Below are 26,779 nucleotides of genomic sequence, written 5' to 3'. Positions count from 1 at the left end.
CTCAGCTCTTGAAGTGAAAAATGATAATTTTTGAATATATAAAATGTTGAAAGAAATCTGTCGAGACATGAAGATGACGTTTGCTACAAAAGGAGAAAAAATAAATCTGTCGAGACACGAAGACGATGCTCGATACAGATTCGACTGAACTATGAAAAAAATACACTGAGATTTGTGATAATAATTTTAGAGAAATATGAGATTATAGAATCATTTGAGTTCTCCTCCAATGGCTATTTCCACCATTGGAGGAGACAGCGGAAAATTGTGAGTCGGTTTCTTCAAGATGAAAAAACCCGCTCTGATACCATGTAGAAAAATGAAGAAAAGAGAGAAATTTTATTGATTTGTATTTTTTTGTTGTTGTTTTTTCTTACGTAAGACTGTCTAGTGCTTAAATAGTAAGATTACATTTGCAGAAAAGGAAATAATTAAATAATAAAATCATGTAATTGATAATCAACGGCTAATTAGCAAATCAATTAGTCTAATTGATTGATTTACAAATCAATTAGTCTAATTGATTGATTTGCTGCTGATTTTCTCTATATTCCATTCTTGGAATTATTTTTCTTCCAGAATAATTCTACAAGATATTATAGATTACTGCTCCAAAGTAGCATTTCAACATACTTACATAGAAGGATCTTCCTTTTGCTTTATTCTTCACCCACTCTTGGATTTCTTCCAATATTCTTGAAAAGTTGATGATGTTCATGTTTGTAGCATACATCCTCCAAATTTGTATTACAAAAGAGCATTCCCCAAATAAATGGTTTATGCTTTCCTCAACTCCCGAACATAGAAAACAGTTGATATTAGAAATGTTTATGTATTTTCGAATTCTGTCTTTTGTTGTCAACGTTTTCCTGTATACCACCCAGAGAATAAATTGGTGACGAGGAATAATCTTTGGAGACCATAACACATTATGTCAATCTACCTCCTGTCCTCTTGTTCTAACAATTTCTCATGTCTTTCTTGTAATAAACTTCTCATTGTTTTCTGTTTTCTAACATATTTCATCATTACTTTCATTGAGTTGCTTCTGCTTCATTAGATTTAGGATTTTATCACCTTCTGGAATACGCCTCAAAAGTGAATCACATTTACTTTCATATACGTCTCTAAATGAGTACTTGATGTATTCTCTTCTAACCCTGTTTCCTTGCATTTCTTCTTTGAATATAATGTGAATATTATTCAGCCAAGGATCATGCCAAAATAGTACCCCTCTTCCATTTCTAATTGTGGTTTTCACCATTTGAAAGACATCTTTTCTTGTTGCAGATGATTTTTATTAGAGCTGAAAAGATTAGTCTAAGGAGGTATGGTAAATGTGTTATGATATTGTGATATTTAAATTGCTGAAAGAATTGTTAGAATTGTAGAAGAATAGTCTCCAAAGGATTACAAGGACATAAAAACATATCTTTCACTATCGGTGAAGTTAATGTCCAAAAGTATTGCGGCAATTCCTGGAGGATTTGTGGTAGTTGAAGTCTTGTGAGAATCCGTGGATAGAGGGTCTTAACCAAATAGAGAGATTGATGAAAATAAAATTGAGAGGGAAGTAGAAGGGGAAGTTGTAGGAATTGGTTCAAGAGGTTCAGAAGAAACATTATTATAGAAATAAAGTACTTGAATAATTGAATCACTCACGGTGCAGACACTAAAGTGATGAGAGTTTGTGGTAGTTAATTTGGTTGGATAGAAAGAAGATAGATCTAGTATTAAAAAAGAGAAAAAAATTTCTGGTAATGAATTGAAAAAGTTGAAGCACATGAAAACAAGTTAAGTATAATAACAAAAGATTATATTTTATTTTCATTTGATGAGACTAATGCATCTTATCGTTTTAATAAAAATTTCCACTAAATTATTGCATTTTAAATATAGACAACTTACCTGTATCTCAATTTTAAAAGTTTTATAGAATGGTTATAGGATAGATTTCAAAGCCACTTAAGACATAAATTAAATATACATACCAGTTAAATTTCATTTTGAAAAAATTATAACCATATTTTATATTTATAATAATCAAATTTGATTGGTATGAATTCTTTAATAAAAAATAAAAAATATATATAATCATATAAAATTACTATTTTTTAAATATTTATATGATTAATATGTATTATTTTTACTAAGTAAAATATTATTTTATTAATTTAAATATAATTAATAATAAAAATTAAATAAGATAAAAATTAAAATAATTTTTATAAATATAAGGGTAAAATAGTTTTTTATCTTTTAATTATCTTTTTTATATCACAACCCAAACACAAAATTATAAAATATATACAATTTATAACTTTTTTATACATACAACCAACGCATAAACCTATATAATTTATACATCTTAAGGTCATCTTCAACCTAAATACTCATTCTCAAACCCAAAATGCAGTAAACATCTCATTAATCCAACAGTAATTCATCCCAAACTCAAAAACTCAAACTCAAACTCAAAAGAATATTTTCAGAATATTCTTTTTTATAATAATTTTTATTTTTTTCAATATTATCTATATATTTATCTAAAATTACAAATTGAACCCATAACTTTACAACATCTTATTAATTACTTTTAAATTCTCATTCAATTAAAATTTTTTTTGATAAAATTAATTATAAAATTGTAATCGAAATGTCTTTTTCAAATTTTAGTTATGTAATCGGAATGCCTTTTTCAATTTCTTAGTTATGTAATGAGTTATTGTATTTTTTCGGTTTTTCTACGTATTTTATTTTATAAAAATTCTTTTTATTATTTATTATTTTTTTATCAATATTGTTTATTATTATAAATTTATAATACGTAAAAAATATAAAATATAAATATAAACAAATTTAAATATAAGTAAATAAAATAAACAAATTAAAATTATCATGAATTAAACATATAAATAAATAAAATATGTAAACAAATTAAAATATAAATAAGTTATATAAATTAATTAAAAACAAACTAAAATGACTGAAATGAAAGTTTTGAAAACTTTTAGAGTATGTGAACAGTGTCCCTGCATATTTGGGTTTGGAGGAGAGAGATTTTACATGAAAACCCAAAATGCAATTGAGTTTGCAGGTGAGTTGGAAGGTTAAAACTTATAATGGAGTTGAGTTTGCAGGTGAATTGGAGATGGTCTAATACCTCATATAACTTATACCCATTTATACCTTATACTTATATAATTAGTACTATGTACCAAACGATACCAAAGATAAGGAAATAATTCTTGTTAATGATATGAATTTTTGAGTACAATCTCAACCCTACCGACCCGATTCAATACTCATCACCATAATTCATTTGATCATATAACGTATTTTTTTTTGAAAATCACATTAGTTAAGAATTACTTATACATTATAGATAATCATTGTATTTAAATATTTTAATTCACTTTAAAATAAAATTATACAATAATTATTTAAAAACCTCAAATTAATATCTTTTAATTAACAATCAAAAAAAGAAAATGAGTAAAGTAATACTTTGAATATATATATATCACTATAAAAAACTATCAAATCATAATATATAGCTTTAACTATTCTTTTTTATTGCAAATTTTAAAAACTTAAATAAAATTTTAAAACATTACAAATCTTCCAATTATATTTTCAATAAAAACATATTTTTACGGAAAATATAATCTGGAAATTTTTTTAACGCAAAATATATCACTAATAATGGAAAATTTTAATATTTTTTCTAAATTTATATTAATATATATTCTTACAACTAAACTAGTAATTAATAATTAAGTAGGCATAGAATAATGTTGATAATATCACTAACATATATTCACATCAATATTTATAAAATGTTTTGCAATAAAATATATTTTCATTAACTATTGTAACAAATATTATATAAATAAAGCTTTGATAATATTGATAGGTAAATTTGTAAAAAACATTGTATTAACACAAAAAAAAATAATATATTCGCAATCGGTACTGCAATTCTATTATAATATATTACTGGAAAGTATATTATAATTTTATATAATAGTTTTTGTAAATATTCGTAAAATAATAGTATTACGTTATGCTTTAATTATTATATATAATCTTCACAACAAGTTCTGTAATGATATGAAATTTTATCATTGCAAACTACATTGCATATATATTTATTAGTTTTTAAAATTTCGTTTGACATATTTGTAATATACCAGCACTATGTTTTACAATAAAAATTATATATAATCTTTTCGCAAGAAGTTCTACACTATATCATATTTAATAATTTTGAAAATATTTATTAATAATCTATTAGCAGTAAATTTTGAATTAAAAATTATAAATAATCTCTTGGCATTAAAATGTGCTTTAATTTATATGAATTTTCATATAAAACATAATTTTTAAAATATTAATAAATATTCAATGTAAAGTAGTTGTGACTCTTATTAAATTAAGTCTCATCGTTCCCGTTTCACCATCAATTCGGCCAACCATAAACGTCTTTTCCACTTCCACACGCCATCATTAAACTCTCTTCATTTCATCATTTCATCTTTTAATCTGTCATCTTCCAATTTCTTAACATATTTCCATCTCTTCTTAAAAAAAATTCTTCAACCCATTTTCCCCTTTATAAACTCTTTCTTTCTTCATTTCATCATAGTTTTAACAAAATCTTCTCGCAAACAACTTTTTTTAAGCACTCCAAGCTCATCCACTCCTTGCTAGGACATAAGCTCCGAAGATGAGAAGGAAACTACACCGGAGATAACATCTATTGAGGTCAAAACCTTGAAAGCAAAACTTGCAGCCTCTAAATAAAAAATGACACGCTTAGAAGCTAATATGAAGGCTACGAATCAAGGTATATATAATGTCCTTGCTGATATACGAAAAAATAAATAAAAAACAATAATAACCAAAACAACTAAACCATTGTTCAAAAACTTCATACAAACCATTCAAAAGAAAAAAAAGTTCAGAAATTAAATTTTCTTCTTTTGTTGCCTTCCAAGTTGCTTTCCATATTCTTTGCATCCATGGCACCCAACACATATTCAATCAAATTATTTTCCACCAACAAAACTTATTTGATCTAATGAATATAAACAACAAAATAAATATCAAAACTCGAAAAAGGTAACATTTTAATAAAAAATCAAAACATCTATAAAATATGACATACTTTCTCGGTCGTGTCATTGACAACCTTGATAGTTGTATTATTTATTTTTCGTATATCAACAAGGACATTATATACCTCCATTCGTAGCTTTCATATTAGCTTCTAAGCTTTTCATTCTTGATTTAAAGGCTGCAAGATCCGCCTTCACGGTTTCGAGCTTAGTAGATGTTATCTTCGATGTCATTTCTTTCTCATTTTTGGAGCTTGTGTCGTAATAAGGAGTGGATGAATTTGGCGTGCTTGAAAAAAGTTGTTTGTGAGTAGATCTTGTTAAAACCATAATGAAATGATGAAAAGAAAGGATTTATATAGAGAGAAATGAGTTGAAGAAAAAATTTGATATGAAAAGATGGAAATATGTTGTAGAAATTGGAAGATCTTTTGAAAGGTTGAAAATATGAAATGATAAAAAAAGTTTAATGATGACGTATAGAAGTGGAAAAGACATTTTTGGCTAAATTGATTGACAAACGAGAATCAATGAGACTTAATTTAATAAGACTCGCAACTACTCTTGCATTAATATTTATTAATATTTTAAAGATTATGTTTTATGTGAAAATTCATATAGTTTAATCCACATTTTAATGCTAGAAGTTTATTTATAACTTTTAATGCGAAACCTACTACTAATACATTACTAATAAATGTTTTCAAAATTATTAAATATGATATATTTCAGAACTTTTTGCAAAAAAATTATATATAATTTTTATTGCGAAACTTATTGTTGGTACACTACAAATATCTCAAACTAAAATATCAAAACTAATAAATATAAATGCAATGTAGTTTGTAATAATAATATGTTACGGTCCACGAATAAGAAACAGCACCCTCCACGGTCCTATGGAACACTTGGACTAGAGACTCGGTTGGGAACTCTGTTTAAGTAGCATAACAATATTTTAATTCTGTTTTTTTATTTCCCACAAAACTGATTGTTGATTAAGTCCCTAAAAGTTGTTGTAACAGAATTGTAACCGACTACTCTTGGGTAATTCAGCCTCTATATATGCTGATGTCCACCCCCCTCTTTTGGGTATGAATGAAAACTTTTTGAAAGTTCTTACTCTTAATTATATTCTCGGTCTTGAACCTCTATCTTGGATTGCTAGGTATATTCTAGTAGTATTCTCTTCTCATCTTTGTTTCTTCTTTCCTTTAACCTCGAATTCTTTTCTCATATTATTTCCGATGTGCTTGATTATAGAATTCCACACTCGGTCCCATCAATCAAGAACTCAGAAAGCTAAGTTATAATTCCAAGCTTAACATATTAGTATCAAAGCTGGGCGATTCTCCAAATGGTAAACCCGCCAGCAGACAGAAATGGAGGCGCTAAAGTTTCTAATCGAGGGTTTGTCCCAATAATCAGCAGCTACACAGGCCATTTTGCACCAACACATGACTGAATCAGCTGCTATGAATGCTGCCTTTAAACAACAGATGACCGAATTAAGCAATAACTTGGACAAAAGACTCAATACCGCTGAAGAAAGACTTGTAGCGATTGAAAATGGTGCTTCTGGAAATGGCCAAGATCCCCGCACTGGCCCCTATGATGATGAGCCTACTTGTCACGGTCCTCCATATCGACCCCAACACCCTGGCCAGAACCGCGACCAACACTATGTTCCTCCCACTCGGCTAACCAAGGTCGACTTTCCTCGGTTTGATGGACCCAATGTTGAGTGTTGGTTGATATTCGCCGAGCAATTTTTCAGGGTGGACAAGACGAAGGATGCCACTAAACTAGAAATCGCCCCCATTCACTTTTCTAGCGAAGCAAGAATGTGGTACGGGTCATATCTTCAGAACCGCAACCATATGGAAGCCTTGTCATAGGATGTATTCAAGAGAGACCTCTTGGTACAATTCGGGCCCTCTATACACAACACTCCAATGAGACAGTTGATGAACTTAAAACAGGTTGGTTCAGTTCAAGAATATAATCTACGATACATGTCGATCTCTCAAAAATTATATCATATGCCAAGGGACTACGTAATAGATTGATGAGGTTACAAACTACATGAGGTTGCGATTCCCTAACTCTCTAAACGAAACCATGGCCATGGCTAAGGTCCAAGAAGCAACGTAGCGGTCCCTAATGAGCAGCGGACACTTGTACAACGCTGAACCACCGCTACTGCCCAATCCGAGCAACGTTAAACCAAGTTGGCAAAGCACGAACAGAACACCATACATCAAGCCGAGCTCATCATATGGGTCCTCTTCAAGTGCAAACCATGGCCAAATTAAGCAATTATACCCGGTCTCAATGGATGAAAAGAGAAAGAAGGGCCTATGTTACACTTGCGATGAAAAATGGCAACGAAACTACAAGTGTAAATCAAAGTTATTCATGGTCACGGCCAATGATCAAGAAAGCGTCCCATGTTTCCAAGAACCGCCTCTAGAGATAGTCCTTGATGATTCTCCTTTGCAGCTTGACGCAACGGAAGAACTTGCCATCTCGCTACATGCATTAAACGGTTAAAAAAACTTCCAAATACTCCAGATTCTTGGCAAAGTTGGGAACTTTCCGGTTGTGATCCTAATTGATATAGGCAGCACTCATAACTTCATTAATAACAGGATAATGAAGAACATTGGCCTTGACATACTTCCCACCCAAATGCTATTGGTCCGAGTGGTAGACGGCTCTAACATTCTATGCTTTAGCTTTTGCCAAAATCTGAAATAGTCTATGGAAGGTAAGTTTTATCAAACAAATATGAAGGGTATTAACCATGACAGAGTACGATATTGTGCTGGGAATCGAATGGCTGATTACTCTAGGCCCTTCAAAATGGGACTTCGAAAAATTAACTCTCTTTTGAAAAAGAAGGGATAACCACGGTCTTACAAGGCATACCCCATACACAGATCAACCTAATGAAGGGTGACCACCTAGAGAAGTTATTAAAGAAAGGCAATGTCGCTGTCATGGTCCAAATAAGAAGTGAAAACGAAGCACAATTTTTCTCACTCTCTACAAGGGTGCTAGAAGATATTCCTGAAGACCTTCAACAAATGTTAGATGATTTCAGCCCAATATTTCAACAACCTGAGGACTTACTACCCGCCAGGGAACAAGATCACCGCATCCCACTAAAAGAAGGCACGGAAGTTGTATGCCTGCGTCCTTACCGGTATCCTGCCCTACAGAAGATAGAAATTGAACATTTGGTCAACGATGTGCTGGACAGGGGAATAATAAAGCTATTTTGCCTCCCATGTGGTACTGGTTCGAAAGAAAGACTTATCTTGGAGAATGTGTATTGATTATAGGCGGCTAAACTCAGCAACCATCAAAGATAAATTTCCTATCCCGATCATTGAAGAATTAATGGAAGAATTGAATGGGTCTAGGTTCTTTTCGAAGCTGGATTTGCTTTCAGGGTTCCACCAGATAAGGATGCACCCAGGTGATTGCCACAAAACAGCATTCCGGACTCACGAAGGCCTGTATGAGTTTTTGGTGATGCCCTTCGCCTTAACTAATACTCCATCCTCCTTCCAAAGCTTAATGAACGCAACCCTAAAACCATTCCTAAGGAAGTTTGTGCTAGTATTTTTTGATGACATCCTAGTATACAGCCCGAGCTGGAAGGAACATATTCAACACTTACATAAGGTACTTTCAATATTGCAACATAACGAGTTATTCCTTAACAGGGGAAAATGCAATTTTGGTTGCAAGAAAATTTCTTATCTTGGCCATATTCTTGACGAAAATGGTGTAGCCACTGATCTAGCGAAATTAGAAGCAATGAGCACATGGCCAATTCCAGAATCTCCTAAGCAATTGAAAGGATTTCTTGGTTTGACCGGATACTATAGAAGATTTATAAAAGGCTACGGCTCCATAGCATGACCCCTCACTACCCTGTTGAAAAAAGGTCAGTTTGCATGGAATAAAGAAGTTGAAGATGCATTTCTGTTGTTCAAACAGCGTATTCTTTCCCCTTCGGTCCTAGCGCTTCCAAACTTCAATATTCCCTTTGTAGTAGAGACCGATACAAGCGGAGCTAGTATAGGGGCAGTATTAATGCAAGAAGGACGACTCATTTCATTCATAAGCAAGGCAATTGAACCAGAGAAGTTACCATCCTCTACGTATGAAAAGGAACTAATGACCTTGACCTTTGCATACAAGCAATTCGTTGTGAAGATCGATCATGAAGCTCTCAAATATTTGCTAGAACAAAGAGTTCAAACCCCGGCACAAGAAAAATGGCTCTACAAATTGGTGGGATACGATTTTATTGTTCAATATAAAAGGGGAAAAGAAAACCTGGTAGCATATGCTTTGTCCAAGCGGGTAGCAGGGGTACAATGTCCAGGAATTACGGTTTATCACACTATCGTCCAAAAACAAATTCAGTAAAGTTATGAAGAAGATCCCAACTTAGACAAAGTCATTCGTGAAATTCTTGCTAATGCTGATTCTCACCCCGAATGCTCATATGACCAAGGGATGTTAAGAAAAAGGGACCAATTGGTGGTGGGAAAGAATAACGATCTCAGAAATACCTTAATTACAGCCATGCATTTGGGAGCAGAAGAGGGACATTCGGGGACTCTGGTCACCCAGAAGAAAATGCATCTAGTTTACTCCTGGCTAGGGATGCTTAAAGATATTAGAGAATTTGTCAGAACCTATGAAATTTGCCAAAAAAATAAACCTGATAACTCAGCATATAAGGGTCTGCTTCAGCCCTTAACTATTCCCAATCGATTTTGGGAATCGATCTCCATGGATTTCATTGAAAGTTTGCCTAAGTCAAAAGGTAAAAGTGTTATATTTGTGGTAGTTGACAGACTATCGAAAATGGCCCACTTTATGAGTCTGCAACACCCTTTTTCTGCCCGAACAGTAGTTTAATTATTTGTGGACAATGTTTCCAAGCTCCACGGAATACCAACAACCATCATCAGTGATCGGGGCAAAGTGTTTTTAAGCACCTTCTAGTAAGAATTCTTAAGTATACAAGGAGTAAAACAAGCCATATCCTTAACATATCACCCCTAGACAGATGGTTAGATCGAGATAGTCAACAAATTCTTGGTCACTTATATACGCTGCATGGTTGGCCAAACCCCAAAAGATTGGGTACACTGGTTGCCCTTGGCTGAATGGTGGTATAACACTAACTTCCATACAGCAATACAAACAACACATTTTAAAGCAATATATGGATACCCCACTCCGGTCCACACACCGTATGTAGTATGAGACTCGAGAGTGGAAGAAGTGGACGTATCATTAACAACCAAGGAAGCCTCACTCCAACTCAGAAAATTCCATTTGAAAAGAGCCCAGAATCGTATGAAGCAGCAACAATACAAAAAGAGAAAAGATGTCACATTGCAAGTGGGTAGTTGGGCATTGGTGAAGTTATAGTCATATAGACAACGCTCGGTCCATAAGTTATTCCACAAGCTCTCACCAAAGTATTTTAGGCCATTTGAAGTGTTGGAAAGGATTGGGGAAGTTGCTTACAGGCTGGAACTCGGGACCGACACCAAGATACACAATGTCTTCTATGTCTCGCAATTAAAATCATTCCAAGGAACCCCTGCTGCTATTGAAAATATTTCCCAACTTAGAACACAACCAAACAGGACCGACAAAATTGTGGGTGAACAAGACATCATGGTGCATGGGAAAATGAAGAGACAGTTGTTGATCAATTGGGATGGGGCCCAAACAGAAGACCAAACTTGGGAAGATGCTGAAGTGATAAACATTCAATACCCGAAGATGCTTGCAGCAAGGAGGAAAACAAGACAAAAGTCTCTTCGTCGGGGTCGACGAATGTCTGATGGAGGAGATGATGTTACGGTTCACGAATAAGAAACAACACCCTCCACGGTCGAATGGAACACTTGGGCTAGAGACTCGGTAGGGAACTCTATTTAAGTAGCATAACAATATTTTAATTATGTTTTTCTATTTCCCATAAAACTGATTGTTGATTAAGTCCCTAAAAGTTGTTGTAACAGAATTATAACTGACTACACTTGGGTAATTCAGCCTCTATATATGTTGATGCCCACCCCCCCTCTTTTGGGTATGAATGAAAGCTTTGTGAAAGTTCTTACTCTTAATTATATTATCGGTCTTGAACCTCTATCTTGGACTGCTAGGTATATTCTAGTAGTATTTTCTTCTCATATTTGTTTCTTCTTTCCTTTAACCTCGAATTCTTTTCTCATATTATTTCCGCTATGTTTGATTATAGAATTTCACACTCGGTCCCATCAATCAATAACTCGTTTCTTGAAATAAAGAACTCATAAAACTAAGTTATAATTCAAAGCTTAACATAATATTTCATAAGTTGCGAAGAGATTATATATAATAATTAATGCATAACTTAATACTATTATATTACGAATATTTTGAAAAATATTTACAAAACTATTATATAAAATTGTAATATAGTTTGCAGTAATAAATTATAATAGACTTGTAGTACTAGTCGTGAATATATTATTTATTTGTGTTAATGCAATGTTTATTACAAAATTATTTATCAATATTATTCAAGTTATTTGAGATTTTAATTTGCAATAATCACAACCTTATTTATATACATTGACATGAATATATGTTAGTGATATTATCAACATTATTATGTGACTATTTAAGCATTATTCTATGGTTACTTAATTACTAGTTTAGTAGTAATGATATTAATATAAATTTAGAAAAAATATAGATTTTTTCTTTACTAGTGATATATTTTGCATTAAAAAACTTTTAAATTATATTTTCTGTAAAAATATTTTTTGGTTGAAAATATAGTAAGAAGATTTGCAATATTTTAAAATTTTATTGTGATGTGGATTAAAGTTCTTCAAGTTTGCATTAAAAAAAATATTGCAGTTATATGTTGACATTTGACCATTTTTTTTTAGTGGTACAATATTGTTGTTATTTTTCATTAAATATTTTTTTTGTATGTAAATAAGTTATTTTTATCTAGATTAAAATAGATATAACTGAATTTCTATGCTTTTTATAATAAACAAAATTAAAAAAAAAGTCATAAAGAAACTAAATAGAAATCCGAATAGATTCATATATCCTCCATTTAGACTATTAATATCAAATTTAACAAAAGAAAAAAAAAAAAAAATATATATATATATATATATATATATATATATATATATATATATATATATATATATATATATATATATATATATATATATATATATATAATTTATCAGGAAACTCAAACTCCCAACTCTAATGCATGTCTGTTTCAAACATGTTCAATATACTTAAATTATAAATTATATTTAATTTAGATGTAGGTAAACTAACCAACTAAACCATCATAATCAAACAGACTTAATTCACTAAAATAAATATCAGTCGTACTGCAAGTGAATATAGTAAAAAAATATTTACAAATCAATATAAAACAATTTAATTTTAAAGAATATCATTCGTACTGCAAGTATCTTAGTTTGTAAAGAAAATAAGATACTTATAAATTAATTTGTTTTATATAGTAGTGCAAATAACGGGAAGAGATATTAGTAAAAGAAAAACAATAAAAGATTTTTTACTTAGATGAAATTTTTAAAAAAGTTTAAAAAATAAAATAATAATAATAATAATAATAATAATGGAAAGCTTATTGGAAATCCGTTGAATCCAATTACTAAATTACACATTTCAAACTTTATATTCCTTTAGAGAAGAGATAATTAATTATCTCTCTAACTTAACTAATAAACTCAAGTATGATTGAGAATTTAAAAAAATTAAATAATATATTAAATTATTATATATTTTGTTTTTACTAAACATAATATAATTATCTTAAATTATTATTAATTATATATATATATATATTAAATTATTATTTATATATTTTTATGAAAAATAACCAAATAATTTTAAAAAAATATTACTTAATATATATTTATTAACAAGTGATAGATAATATTATTGTGATATATTTAATTAATAATAATTTAAAACTATTATGTTATTCCTTCTTAAAAAATATATATAATAATTTAATGTATAATTTTCTCTTTTAAATTTTTAACAAGATATTGATAATATTAATGTAATATATATTTAATTAATAAAAAATTAAAATTAATATGTTATTTCTCCTAAAAAAATATATATAATAATTTTATAAAAGAAAGAAATTTAAAAGTTTACATGTGTCAATTAGTAATATGATTCAGCATAAACTAATGTATGGGTATCATCAAAGGAACTGGAAAATAGTCTCAGGAGAAAAATAGGAAACAAAATTCATTTTTAAAAATTTTATTTTGAATAAACAGTTCTTTAAAAGAAAATTTAATTAAATTAGTTAGATTTATTTAAGATAGATGATCAAAATATGATTTATATTTAATATTTTATTTGACAATAAATAAAATAATAATTATTCTCTCGATTTGAATAAATATTTTGAATAATTTGATTAGATAAAATCAAAATAACTATTCATCAAACAAATTAGTAATAAGAAATCCCATAAATTTAAATTTAGTGGGACGTCCCATATATAGATAAAGTTGGGAAATTTGATTAAATAACCTCAAAGATGAGGTTATTTGATCTGATGGTGAGTTGATAATTTAATTGCGCTCGTGGTCTTTTTTTTTGACAAAATTGCTCTTGTCGCGAAACGCTAAGTGATTTAGCGTTTCTCGAAGTGGATTAGGTTTAGTATAAATACTGTAATTTTTTCATTTTCTTTATTTCTTTTCTCTCTCTACTCTTGTTCTCTCTACTACGGCGACGACGACTGCTACGACGACGACGGCGGGAAACACATAATACAGATAAGAAAACTCTAACCCTAAATCGATTTATCTTCATTTCAAACCCTAACCTTAAATCTATTTATCTTCATTTGAAAACCTTAACCCTAAATCGATTTATCTTCATTTGAAAACCCTAAATCAATTTATGTTTATCTTCAAAATCGATTTAAACTGTTCTTATTGTTCATATTGGTTAATATTGGTTTTACTATCGTTGTTCATATTGTCAATGATGAAATTTGCAAATAATCTCGTCGATATAGGTTCCGTTTCAGGGAAGATTCACTTATCGTTTCGCGTTTCGCGAAGTATTTCGCGTTTCGTTAAGTGTTTCACGTTTCGCTAAGTGCTTCGCGTTACGCGAGTCGGCACGGTTGGCACGGACGGCACGCGAAACGGCACGAACGGCACGCGAAGCGGCACGGTCGGCTCGTGAAGTATTTCGCGTTTCGTTAAGTACTTCGCGTTTCGCTAAGTACTTCGCGTTTCTTTAAGTAATTTGCGTTACACGAAACGGCACGGTCGGCACGGTGGGCACGCGAAACGACACGGATGACACGCGAAACAGCACGGACGACACGCGAAACGTAACAGTCGACACCCATAACTTCTTTTTTGTAACTTGTAATAATAATTTCTGACATTCTGTTCTGTTTAACTCGTGACAAATTTGTGTTTATTTGGTTAAATTTTCAAAGAAATCCAATTTTGTTACTAACTATTGAATTTTTTGTTGTAATATTGAATTTTGTTGATTATTGCCTCGGTTTATGAGGATTCCACCCGGTCAAGCTATTATGTGGGGGTGGCTGATCAAGTCATGGGATTCTACGAGGAAGTATATGTAAAACGCGACGCTGTAGGCATCGCTTGGTTAAGTAATTCATTGAGACCCGATGTTAGAACAAAAAATCAGCTCTTTCTTTGATATAATAGCTGGTTATTTGTATTCATTATTGATTTTGATTGAGATATATGCAGAACAAAATGCTTGAGATTCAATTTTTTTCAAATAATGTTGTATTCTCCAATTGATATTTTGGACTATTTTTAATCATTCTTGCTCTATTGTTGTAATAACTAATGTTTTTTGAACTACTCAATTGGTTCTTTCAATTTGATAACACAAACTGAAAATTCAATATTACAATAATAGTTAGCATCAAAATTGAATTTCTTTGAAAATTTAACCAAATAAATACAAATTTGTTATGAGTTAAACAAAACAGAATGTCATAAATTATTATTACAAGTTACAAAAAAAGAAGTTATGGGTGCTTCGCGTGCCGTCCGTGTTGTTTCGCGTGTCATCTGTGCCGTTTTGCGTGACGACCGTGTCGTTTCGCGTAACGCAAAACACTTAGCGAAACGCGAAGTACTTCGCGAGCCGACCGTGCCCGCTTCGCGTGCCGTCCGTGTCGTTTCGCGTGCCGTCCGTGCCAACCGTGCCGACTCGCATAACGCGAAGCACTTAGCAAAACGTGAAGCACTTAACGAAACGCGAAATACTTCGCGAAACGCGAAACGATAAGTGAATCTTCCTTGAAACAGAACCCATATCGACGAGATTATCTGTAAATTTCATCATTGACAATATGAACAACGATAGTAAAACCAATATTAACCAATATGAACAATAAGAACAACTTAAATCAATTTTGAAGATAAATATAAATTGATTTAGGGTTTTCAAATGAAGATAAATCGATTTAGGGTTAGGGTTTTCAAATGAAAATAAATAGATTTAAGGTTAGGGTTTGAAATGAAGATAAATCGATTTAGGATTAGAGTTTTCTTATCTGTATTATGTGTTTCCCGCCGTCGTCGTCGCCGTAGCAGTCGTCACCGCCGTAACAGAGAGAACAAGAGTAGAGAGAGAAAAGAGAGAAAAGAAATGAAGGAAATGAAAAAATTACAGTATTTATACTAAACCTAATTCACTGACTTAGTGTTTCGAGACAAGGGCAATTTCGTCCAAAAAAAATAAAAAGACCACGAGCACAATTAAATTATCAACTCACCACCAGATCAAATAACCTCATCTTTGAGGTTATTTAATCAAATTTCCCGATAAAGTTACGATTAATTTGATCATTTAATATTAAAAATGAAAATCACATCTTTGAATTACTTCTATCAATTATGATTTTAGTGATAATACTTATATTTTATCCTTTTAATTAACAATCTCTCCCATGTGATTAATTAATATCTTATAAGGAAAGTGAGTATAATACTTTGAAGTATTTGTATATTTAAACATTTAAAAAATAAATTATATATATTTTTTAATATATTGCATGACCTATTTAAATTATTTAAATTTCCCAACGTTCATATTTATGTACGAATAATTCAACTTGCTAGTGCCAATAATATTTGATATATTCTTCATTCAAAATCATTTTATATCTATAAATATAGTCATATTACAGAGATCAATTGAGAAAACAAAGTAGATCATGACTGAGAGAAAAACAACAATGGTTACATTAATGAGGAACATCGACCAAATTACTCCAACAGTTGCAGGTGATGAAAAGAGAGCTAATAGGCTTCAATTATGGATCGAGTTAGATAGAGAATTCTTGAGGTCATTTATAAACAACATAGAAATCGGAAAAGGTCATTCAACGCCAGTGTGGTCATCTTCGTCGTTATCTGAAACTAGTCGAGAAAGTTGTTACGGTTGCGCTATAGCCGAGGGGGGTAATTTTTTCACTTATAGGAAGAAGATTTTGAAAAGTTATTCATTATGTATGGAAAAAGATCTTAAGAAGACAAAAATACAGAAGGCTAAAAATTGGATTAAGCAAAAGAAAGAGTTTGTATTAGTTATGAAGCAACAATCTCAAACAAAGGATCATTAACAATTGGTGAAAGTAGAATTAGAAGATTAAGTAGATTGAATAATTATTAGATTGATTGATTCTTTATTATTGTCTTTTTCTGTAATATCTTCAATTAATTAAGTTTTTTTTTTGGTTTGATGAAATTGAAAACCCTAGCCGTTTATTTACATTTCTTAATTTTTTTCTTATCATGCATGGGCTCATTCAAAATTTTACATTTTACCCACCTTTGAATAATTCTAATTTTCTCATATTTCCTCTTTCTTATCTTATATCTCCTATATTTCCTCTCCTCTCCTCTCCTCTCCTCTCCTCTATATCATTTTATTAAAATTAATTTATAATAAAAAATTTAATATTAATAAAATACTATCGTTTAATTATATTTACAAATTATTTAAATTTTATTTTTAAATATTATTTTATTTAAAATTATATAATATTTTAATAAATTATTAACAATTTAATATTTTTATTGAAATAACAGTTCATCACAATTCAAATAAAATAAAAAATCAAGATATTAATTATTAAATTATTTTTTTTATATTCTATTATTAGTTAATTTTTTTATTAATTAAATTTTAAATATTTTCTTATATATTACTCAGTTTTCACTTATATCCATAGTTTAAAATTATATATATTATTATTAATATATATATATATATATATAATTTATATAATTAAAAAATATATTTATAAATTTATAATTTAATTTTTTTAATAATTATTAAAAAAAATTATATCAATATACATAAAATTATATAATTTTAAAAAATATTTATCAATAATGTAATTGTTTTGATTTCAAATATATATATAGAGAGAGACTTATGTATGTGATTTTTTTTATATTAACGTTAAGTCAAATTTTCAAATATATATATTAAGTTCTTAGTTTGATTCAAATGATATGTCACTTGATTTTTTTTTTTTCAAAATATTTACAATATTAAATAAAATAATATTTAAAATAGAAAGACGAAAAAACTTTATTTATTTAAAATTAAAATTATATATATATATATATATATATATATATATATATATATATATATATATATATATATATATATATATATATATATAAAAGTAAAAGAATATGACTAAAAGGAGAAAGAAAAAATATTAATTAAAAATAAATATTTATATATATAAGTTTAAATATGTGCAGGTGAAAACGTTAAATGAGCTCATTTTAATAATATATAGTCTATATATAAGTTTTTCATGTTTCATATATTTAAATGAGTTATAAATAAAAATATATACGTCTCAATTAAATTTATTCATAATGAATTATTAGATAAAGAAATTTAATTAAAAATATTTTAAAAAATTGAAAAACAAAATATTAAAAATATGTTAATTAAGGTGTTAATTTTGAAAATTAAAAATATATTTTAAAAATTATTTAATAATACATAAAACAAAATCAACCCAATTTATTTTGTTTGAATTGAGTTAACACTTAAAAAAATCGAATTGATATAAAACTTCCTAGCATTCCACAAACAGGAAATATTTGTGTGATTATTATTAGATAATAGTTTGAATGACTTTACTCAATAACACTAAGATTTGTTGTTATTAATTAATTACCTAATGCTTATTGAGCAAAACTCTAAAGTCTATGGGTTATTAATTAATATCATTCGCTTTAAAGTAGGGATAACAATGATATCTGTATACCTGCTACCCGTATATATGATACTCGTGGATATCTATACACCCGATATACTTGTGGGTACCCGATAGTCGGATACGGGTATTTTAAATCGGGGTCGGAGTCAGGCTTGAGAAGGAAAAGAAGGTACCCGATCGGGTTCGAGTTCGGGGATGGGGAGTATTCAAAACTCAAACCCAATACCCGTTTATAGTAATGTTAAAAATAAAATATTTTTTAATTAAAGAATAAGGTGAATTTTCACATGCCCAAACAAATATCATAATAAATACATCATTTATTTTACTTTTATTCACACTTCACTCAACTTTTTTTAATATTTCAAATAAGATTTTTATCTCTTATAAGTTACTAGCATTTTTCCCGTGCATTTGCACGAGTATTAATATAAAAATCGTAAAAAAAAATTACGGATAACATTTTTTATTTTATTTTAAACCGTTTTAAGTTTATGGGTGGGTCAACCCACAATCCGACCCAAGTATCCATTTACTCAACACCTATATAGATTAGTTAGTTAAAAAGTTGAACTTATATTAATATTAAAACGTCCCGCGTTTATCAAATTTGGTGTTGAATTTAAAATATAAAGTCTTTGTAGCCTAGTTGGTTAAAGAGTTGTACTTGTTGTGTTAGGTTGCAAGTTCGAAACATACCTCTAGCATTTTTAATTTTATTTTTAACCGTTTTAAATTTAAAAACGGGTCAACCCACAATCCGACCCAAGTATCCAAATTAACCACAGCTCTCGACCCGCCAATCCGGACACTTTAAAAATTAAGCATCATTATATATATATAGATTAGTTAGTTAAAAAGTTGAACTTATATTAATATTAAAACGTCCCGCGTTTATCAAATTTGGTGTTGAATTTAAAATATAAAGTTTTTGTAGCCTAGTTGGTTAAAGAGTTGTACTTGTTTTGTTAGGTTGCAAGTTCGAAACATACCTCTAGCATTTTTAATTTTATTTTTAACCGTTTTAAATTTAAAAACGGGTCAACCCACAATCCGACCCAAGTATCCAAATTAACCACAGCTCTCGACCCGCCAATCCGGACACTTTAAAAATTAAGCATCATTATATATATATAGATTAGTTAGTTAAAAAGTTGAACTTATATTAATATTAAAACGTCCCGCGTTTATCAAATTTGGTGTTGAATTTAAAATATAAAGTCTTTGTAGCCTAGTTGGTTAAAGAGTTGTACTTGTTTTGTTAGGTTGCAAGTTCGAAACATACCTCTAGCATTTTTAATTTTATTTTTAACCGTTTTAAATTTAAAAACGGGTCAACCCACAATCCGACCCAAATATCCAAATTAACCATAGCTCTCGACCCGCCAATCCGGACACTTTAAAAATTAAGCATCATTATATATATATAGATTAGTTAGTTAAAAAGTTGAACTTATATTAATATTAAAACGTCCCGCGTTTATCAAATTTGGTGTTGAATTTAAAATATAAAGTCTTTGTAGCCTAGTTGGTTAAAGAGTTGTACTTGTTTTGTTAGGTTGCAAGTTCGAAACATACTTCTAGCATTTTTAATTTTATTTTTAACCGTTTTAAATTTAAAAACGGGTCAACCCACAATCCGACCCAAGTATCCAAATTAACCACAGCTCTCGACCCGCCAATCCGGACACTTTAAAAATTAAGCATCATTATATATATATAGATTAGTTAGTTAAAAAGTTGAACTTATATTAATATTAAAACGTCCCGCGTTTATCAAATTTGGTGTTGAATTTAAAATATTAAGTCTTTGTAGCCTAGTTGGTTAAAGAGTTGTACTTGTTTTGTTAGGTTGCAAGTTCGAAACATATCTCTAGCATTTTTAATTTTATTTTTAACCGTTTTAAATTTAAAAACGGGTCAACCCACAATCCGACTCAAGTATCCAAATTAACCATAGCTCTCGACCCGCCAATTCGGACACTTTAAAAATTAAGCATCATTATATATATATAGATTAGTTAGTTAAAAAGTTGAACTTATATTAATATTAAAACGTCCCGCGTTTATCAAATTTGGTGTTGAATTTAAAATATAAAGTCTTTGTAGCCTAGTTGGTTAAAGAGTTGTACTTGTTTTGTTAGGTTGCAAGTTCGAAACATACCTCTAGCATTTTTAATTTTATTTTTAACCGTTTTAAATTTAAAAACGGGTCAACCCACAATCCGACCCAAGTATCCAAATTAACCACAGCTCTCGACCCGCCAATCCGGACACTTTAAAAATTAAAAATCATTATATATATATAGATTAGTTAGTTAAAAAGTTGAACATATATTAATATTAAAACGTCCCGCGTTTATCAAATTTGGTGTTGAATTTAAAATATAAAGTCTTTGTAGCCTAGTTGGTTAAAGAGTTGTACTTGTTTTGTTAGGTTGCAAGTTCAAAACATACCTCTAGCATTTTTAATTTTATTTTTAACCGTTTTAAATTTAAAAACGGGTCAACCCACAATCCGACCCAAGTATCCAAATTAACCACAGCTCTCGACCCGCCAATCCGGACACTTTAAAAATTAAGCATCATTATATATATATAAATTAGTTAGTTAAAAAGTTGAACTTATATTAATATTAAAACGTCCCGCGTTTATCAAATTTGGTGTTGAATTTAAAATATAAAGTCTTTGTAGCCTAGTTGGTTAAAGAGTTGTACTTGTTTTGTTAGGTTGCAAGTTCGAAACATACCTCTAGCATTTTTAATTTTATTTTTAACCGTTTTAAATTTAAAAACGGGTCAACCCACAATCCGACCCAAGTATCCAAATTAACTACAGCTCTCGACCCGCCAATCCGGACACTTTAAAAATTAAGCATCATTATATATATATAGATTAGTTAGTTAAAAAGTTGAACTTATATTAATATTAAAACGTCCCGCGTTTATCAAATTTGGTGTTGAATTTAAAATATAAAGTCTTTGTAGCCTAGTTGGTTAAAGAGTTGTACTTGTTATGTTAGGTTGCAAGTTCGAAACATACCTCTAGCATTTTTAATTTTATTTTTAACCGTTTTAAATTTAAAAACGGGTCAACCCACAATCCGACCCAAGTATCCAAATTAACCACAGCTCTCGACCCGCCAATCCGGACACTTTAAAAATTAAGCATCATTATATATATATAGATTAGTTAGTTAAAAAGTTGAACTTATATTAATATTAAAACGTCCCGCGTTTATCAAATTTGGTGTTGAATTTAAAATATAAAGTCTTTGTAGCCTAGTTGGTTAAAGAGTTGTACTTGTTTTGTTAGGTTGCAAGTTCGAAACATACCTCTAGCATTTTTAATTTTATTTTTAACCGTTTTAAATTTAAAAACGGGTCAACCCACAATCCGACCCAAGTATCCAAATTAACCACAGCTCTCGACCCGCCAATCTAGACACTTTAAAATTAAGCATCATTATATATATATAGATTAGTTAGTTAAAAAGTTGAACTTATATTAATATTAAAACGTCCCGCGTTTATCAAATTTGGTGTTGAATTTAAAATATAAAGTCTTTGTAGCCTAGTTGGTTAAAGAGTTGTACTTGTTTTGTTAGGTTGCAAGTTCGAAACATACCTCTAGCATTTTTAATTTTATTTTTAACCGTTTTAAATTTAAAAACGGGTCAACCCACAATCCGACCCAAGTATCCAAATTAACCACAGCTCTCGACCCGCCAATCCGGACACTTTAAAAATTAAGCATCATTATATATATATAGATTAGTTAGTTAAAAAGTTGAACTTATATTAATATTAAAACGTCCCGCGTTTATCAAATTTGGTGTTGAATTTAAAATATAAAGTCTTTGTAGCCTAGTTGGTTAAAGAGTTGTACTTGTTTTGTTAGGTTGCAAGTTCGAAACATACCTCTAGCATTTTTAATTTTATTTTTAACCGTTTTAAATTTAAAAACGGGTCAACCCACAATCCGACCCAAGTATCCAAATTAACCACAGCTCTCGACCCGCCAATCCGGACACTTTAAAAATTAAGCATCATTATATATATATAGATTAGTTAGTTAAAAAGTTGAACTTATATTAATATTAAAACGTCCCGCGTTTATCAAATTTGGTGTTGAATTTAAAATATAAAGTCTTTGTAGCCTAGTTGGTTAAAGAGTTGTACTTGTTTTGTTAGGTTGCAAGTTCGAAACATACCTCTAGCATTTTTAATTTTATTTTTAACCGTTTTAAATTTAAAAACGGGTCAACCCACAATCCGACCCAAGTATCCAAATTAACCACAGCTCTCGACCCGCCAATCCGGACACTTTAAAAATTAAGCATCATTATATATATATAGATTCCGCTTGTAATCTTCTACTTTTCTTAATAAAAAAAAATTTATTTCTCTCTTCTTATCTTCAAGATATTTATTTATCTCTTCTTATTTTTCATCTTAAACTCAGTTATAATAATAATAAAATTGTTATTTCTTTAAGATCTACTAAATATGTATATTTAGTAATCAAATATGTTATGTCTTTTTATTTTCATTAATAATTTTAAAGTTATGTTTTTTTTCCATAAATCTCTACCATCATATAAAAATTTACCGGGTAACAAGGTACTTGTCGGGGATCTGGTACCCGATAAATCGGGGATAGAGATTGAAATAGAGATACACGTCGAGTTTTGGGTCAGAGTCGAATAATAAAATAAAAATTAGGTTCAGGAATGAGTACTTCATAACTACCTGGCGGGTAGAGTACTCGTTGTCATCGCAACTCTATTAGGTTCAGGAATGAGTACTTCATAACTACCTGGCGGGTAGAGTACTCGTTGTCATCGCAACTTTAAAATTTGTTGTGAGTACTTAATAATAATAATAATAATAATAATAATAATAATAGTTGTAAAAATTGTCGACATTGCTTATTCCCATTTCTCGAATCTATAAAAAATATTATTTCAACTATTTTTATTTAAAAATCAAATAAAAATACATTTTAACAGTTTAACACAAAATTTCAAATAACAAAATAACATCATTCCAAAATTTACATTCATTACCATCTAATTAAATATATTACTATACTTACAAATTCTACACTAAAAAACAAAGTTGATCATAATACAAAAATAAAAACTATTTCCATCTTTTATCTCTTTGTTAGTTCAACAGCAATCCTACTACACATTTTCAGAATTAATTTGTTAGTAGTCTAAATTCAGTATACCTATATATAAAGACATTTACAAGGAAAAATTATCAAAATTATTATATAACATCAACTTAAACAATTAAAGTTAATAATCTAAGGTATATTAGAAGGCGCAATGGGAGGAATCGGTGAAGATATAGTTTCCATAAATTGTGTCATCGTAGCTGAAATTTTTTTATCCATATCGAGCTTATTATTTAATTTTGACTATTGATTTTCAAGCTTGTCATTTAATCTCGACTCTTACATTTCAAGGAATATCTTTGAAAGAAAAATTGTGTCTGCTCTACTGTATTCGTGACAATGGAGTTAGCACTGATCTAACTTTCCAAGCCAAACACGACTAGGGAAAGTTCCACGGGATAATTTGGCTTGCAATGCTAATTGATTCGTGAAGGGTTTGCATGTGATATGGTCCATCAACGGGGACAATGAGGCTATGGATTTTATCAACCCAATCTGCAAAATTTGTGTATAGAAATTTTAACAGATATATATGCTAATTGATGCTGCCTATTCAATTAACCTACCAGCATAATTAATATCTGAAGAGCCTTAAAAACATGGGCACTTCAATTTGGCACACTGTTCATATGATTTTCCACTATCTCAAGTCTCAAGAGCTACAATTTCATCTATGAGTTTCTCTACCAAATTAGCACACCTGGAGAAGCAACAAAAAAGGGTTAATTAAATGTAGTTGTTGTCATTATTTTACAATCAAAAGCAGCAAATTGAGATTCGAAATTACATATGCAGTCATTTTAGGCCATGGCCCTTCGTTCTTCAAAAGCTTTGTGAGCAGCAACTACCACTGCCCCTGTTGATGTCTTGTGCATCACCTTCAGAAATATGAACAATTGTCTCCCCTGTTATAGGCTCAAGATCAGTTGGAAAGGATTTCCAATGTAATTAATAACAATATAAAACTATTCCAACAACAAGCTAACATGCATGCGTTTCATCTTCGCACAATAGTTTGCAATCTACATCTACAAATTACTTATCATCAATAAGTACGTAGCTGATTATTTATAATACATTAACAGAAAGTTGTGCAAAATATTAGGATCCCTCTTCTTAGTGAAGACACATGCATGTACGGATTTTGTTCTATGTTTAGTTAGATCTCTTTTCATAGATTTGTTTCTATTTATAATTCTGTTTTGGTTGGCAATACACATATAAGTTTGTACAATAAATAAATTTATAATTATCACTCAAAGCTCATTTTATCTTTAGATTTTAGGATTTGTTTTAATCCACATTTCACAAGATTTTTTTGATAAAAAAAAAAAATAGATTATTTAAAATTTGTTTTATATGAATTATTAAAATTTTACTTTTTATATTTAAAATTTAAATTAAAAAGAAAAACATAAGTAAAGATATTTGTATTAATAAATTAAGTAATTTAATATTCAAAATCAAAGTAGTTATTGGTCACTACTAGAATTCTTTATTCTCTAAATTTTGATAAACACTCATTTTTTTTAAACATTATTTATTATTTGAAATAAATTAGCCCATTTTTAAGTTATGATTTTTGTTTCAACTTAATCTATTCTTTTTAAGAGTATTCCAATGTAAGATCTTATAATTTTGATGTAAAACATTTTCTTTTGATATACCTAAAATGAAAAAAAAAAATCAAATCAATATATACAGGTTGGGTGTGAATGTGATTGGAATTTGGTTCGATCACTCTATTCAAAGCACTACTATCTATCCCAAAGAGACAACCTTTCACTAGTCTCCAAACACTAAGAGGAGCTTAACCTACCCCTCTCACCAACACCAACAGAGTACTATCTTTTTTTTTCTTGTTGGATCAAGTGTAGAAAATGTGTTAATAAGTGATTGGGCTAACAAATACCCAACAATACACTTTTAAACAAGGAAGATACATTGTATAAAATAATTCATAAGCAATTCAAAATAACATATGGAAAAATTAATTAAACAATAAATATATTGAAAACCAAGTTAAGAACATCCACAGTAACCTATTAGTTTATTGACAAAAGTTTGTGTAAAAGTCTAAATATTTAGGGTTATTCCCAATAAAAACTGGTATGGTCTTTTTAACTTAATAAAATAAAATAAAGTTGGGAACATCCAGGTGTTCTACACCTATTTATTTTTGATAAACTTGTACATTTTTGTATGGTAAAAAACTTTGTTTACCAATTTACTATAAGAAAAACAAGTTTTGATTTGAGCAACTAAAGTTATGGGCTAATTATTACTTTATAAATATTAGGCCCATCAAACACCTTTATTAATACAGCCTATAAATAAAGCCCAGAACTGCAGCCCAGTCACTAATAAACCAAGTAATTCATTTAATTTCTGTTTATTTATTATAAAATTATATTTATTACAAACAAAATCAACCTTATGCTTTCCTCAAAGATCTCTCTATTGACTTCATAGGTTATATATATTATCATGGAAACGGGAAACCATTAGTTAATTTTACAAAATAAACCTAAAACTGCATATACTCATATTAAAATGAATAAGTAAAAAAAAATATGGGATATCTAGACTTAAAAGAAGTTTGCAAAAGTACAATAACATCGTCTATATATATACAATCTAAAATCACGTCTAATTTTATATATTTTTTTTCCTTTTTCATAATTAAGTTAGTAATACATCTCCATCTAACTCAATGATGATCGCATTTGATGATTGAGGAGTACCACCATGCATGTGTAAATGATCTCTTACCAAACTTTTGGTTTTTTTATTTTTCCATTTATTATAAGCTAGAGTAATAATAATGATTTTTACTTGATGAAAGTTTCTCAAGTTACTTCAAATTTTTTTTTATTAAATTCCTCAGTGTACATTTTATCCAGCAAATATAGAATATTTAAGAATATATAACACAGTTAACATAAAAAAAAACTGACCTTGAAATAATATTTGAGTTTATTTTCAAAAAATTACTAAACAATATAGCATTTACAACACATTATAGTAATTTTTTATACATTTTAAGAAAGTAAATTGACTAATTTTTATTTTAGGTTGAAATTTAAGTTTTTTTTTATTAAA

Source organism: Impatiens glandulifera, chromosome 1 (assembly GCF_907164915.1).
Source record: "Impatiens glandulifera chromosome 1, dImpGla2.1, whole genome shotgun sequence".
Taxonomy (NCBI): domain Eukaryota; kingdom Viridiplantae; phylum Streptophyta; class Magnoliopsida; order Ericales; family Balsaminaceae; genus Impatiens; species Impatiens glandulifera.
Note: the sequence above shows the minus strand (reverse complement) of the source record.